General features: G+C 42.3%; 1 non-coding gene across 1 annotated transcript; it reads right to left on the bottom strand.

Annotated features, from left to right (window-relative positions):
- Nucleotides 1-557: 557 nt before the first annotated feature.
- Nucleotides 558-665, bottom strand: LOC130942618 (small nucleolar RNA R71). The gene has a single exon (XR_009071184.1). It is a non-coding gene; the product is annotated as a small nucleolar RNA R71 (small nucleolar RNA).
- Between the last annotated feature and the right edge of the window lie 1,959 nt (nt 666-2,624).

Below are 2,624 nucleotides of genomic sequence, written 5' to 3'. Positions count from 1 at the left end.
TTTCTTGTTCTCTTCTCTTTCATATGAGCAGGAACAAAGACAAAGGCATTCTTGTTGAAGCTGACCCTGAACCTGAAAGGACCTTGAAGCGAAAACTAAGAGAAGCTAAGGCACAACTCACTGTAAAGGACCTAACAGAAATCTTCAAAGAAAAAGAAGACATGGCAGCCGAAAACAACAACAATGCAAGGAAGGTGCTGGGCGACTTTACTGCACCTACTCCCAATTTTTATGAGAGAAGCATCTCTATCCCTGCCATTGGAGCAAACAACTTTGAGCTTAAGCCTCAATTAGTTTCTCTAATGCAACAGAATTGCAAGTTCCATGGACTTCCAATGGAAGATCCTCATCAGTTTTTAGCTGAGTTCTTGCAAATCTGTGACACAGTCAAGACTAATGGGGTTGACCCTGAGGTCTACAGACTGATGCTATTCCCTTTTGCTGTAAGAGACAGAGCTAGAATATGGTTGGACTCTCAACTTAAAGAAAGCCTGGACTCTTGGGAAAAGCTAGTCAATGCCTTCTTGGCAAAATTCTTTCCACCTCAAAAATTGAGTAAGCTTAGAGTGGAAGTCCAAACCTTCAGACAGAAGGATGGTGAATCCCTCTATAAAGCTTGGGAAAGATACAAACAATTAATCAGAAAATGTCCCTCAGACATGCTTTCTGAATGGAGCATCATAGGTATTTTCTATGATGGTCTCTCTGAACTATCCAAGATGTCTTTGGATAGCTCTGCTGGAGGATCTCTTCATTTGAAGAAGACGCCTACAGAAGCTCAAGAGCTAATTGAAATGGTTGCAAATAACCAATTCATGTACACTTCTGAAAGAAATCCTGTGAACAATGGGACAAGTCAGAAGAAAGGAGTTCTTGAGATTGATGCTCTGACTGCCATTCTGGCTCAGAACAAGATATTGACTCAACAAGTCAATTTGATTTCTCAAAGTCTGTCTGGAATGCAAAATGCACCAAGCAGTACTAAGGATGCTTCATCTGAAGAAGAAGCTTATGATCCTGAGAACCCTTCAATAGAAGAGGTGAATTACCTAGGAGAACCCTATGGAAACACCTATAATTCTTCATGTAGAAATCATCCAAATTTCTCATGGAAGAATCAAGAGAGACCTCAACAAGGTTTCAACAACAATAATGGTGGAAGAAACAGGTTTAGCAATGGCAAACCTTTTCCATCATCTTCTCAGCAACAGACAGAGAATTCTAAGCAGAACCCCTCTGACTTAGCAACCATGGTCTCTGATCTAATCAAAACCACTCAAAGTTTCATGACTGAAACAAGGTCTTCCATTAGGAATTTGGAAGCACAAGTGGGACAGCTGAGCAAGAAAGTTACTGAACTCCCTCCAAGTACTCTTCCAAGCAATACAGAAGAAAATCCAAAAGGGGAGTGCAAAGCCATAACCATGGCCGAATTTGGAGAGGAAAGAGAGGAGGTGGACGCCACTGAGGAAGACCTCAATGGGCGTGCACTAGCCTCCTCTGAGTTCCCTAATGAGGAACCATGGGAATCTAAGGCTCAAAATGAGACCATAGAGATTCCATTGGACTTACTTCTGCCATTCATGAGCTCTGATGAGTATTCTTCCTCTGAAGAGGATGAGTATGTCACTGAAGAGCAAGTTGCTAAACACCTTGGAGCAATCATGAAGCTAAATGACAAGTTATTTGGAAATGAGACTTGGGAGGATGAACCCCCTTTGCTCACCAAAGAACTGGATGACTTGTCTAGGCAGAAATTACCTCAAAAGAGACAAGATCCTGGGAAGTTTTCAAAACCTTGTACCATAGGCACCATGACCTTCAAGAAAGCTCTGTGTGACTTAGGGTCAAGTGTGAACCTCATGCCTCTCTCTGTAATGGAGAAGCTAGGGATCTTTGAGGTGCAAGCTGCAAGAATCTCATTAGAGATGGCAGACAACTCAAGAAAACAAGCTCATGGACTTATAGAGGATGTTCTGGTGAAGATTGAAGACCATTACATCCCTGCTGATTTCATAGTCCTAGAGACTGGGAAATGCATGGATGAATCCATCATCCTTGGCAGACCCTTCCTAGCCACAGCAAAGGCTGTGATTGATGTTGATGGAGGTGAACTGATCATTCAAGTGAATGAAGAATCCTTTGTGTTTAAGGCTCAAGGATACCCCTCTGTCACCATGGAGAAGAAGCATGAGGAGCTTCTCTCAAATCAGAGACAAACAGAGCCCCCACAGTCAAACTCTAAGTTTGGTGTTGGGAGGCCACAACTAAACTCTAAGTTTGGTGTTGAACCCCCACATTCAAACTCTAAGTTTGGTGTTGGGAGGTTCCAACATTGCTCTGAGTATCTGTGAGGCTCCATGAGAGCCCTTTGTCAAGCTACTGACATTAAAGAAGCGCTTGTTGGGAGGCAACCCAATGATTATATTTTATATATTTTCTTTTGTTATTTTATGTTTTTTGTAGGTTGATGATCATAAGAAGTCACAAAATCCATTGAAAAAGCAAAAACAGAATGAAAAACAGGAAGAAAAACAGCACACCCTGGAGGAAGAACTCACTGGCGTTTAAACGCCAGTGAGGCTAGCAGTTGGGCGTTTAACGCCCAGTCTGGCACCATTCTG

This window comes from Arachis stenosperma, chromosome 7, assembly GCF_014773155.1.
Source record: "Arachis stenosperma cultivar V10309 chromosome 7, arast.V10309.gnm1.PFL2, whole genome shotgun sequence".
Classification (NCBI taxonomy): Eukaryota; Viridiplantae; Streptophyta; class Magnoliopsida; order Fabales; family Fabaceae; genus Arachis; species Arachis stenosperma.
The sequence above is the reverse complement of the archived record's forward strand: the minus strand, read 5'-3'. Positions and strand labels throughout refer to the sequence as shown.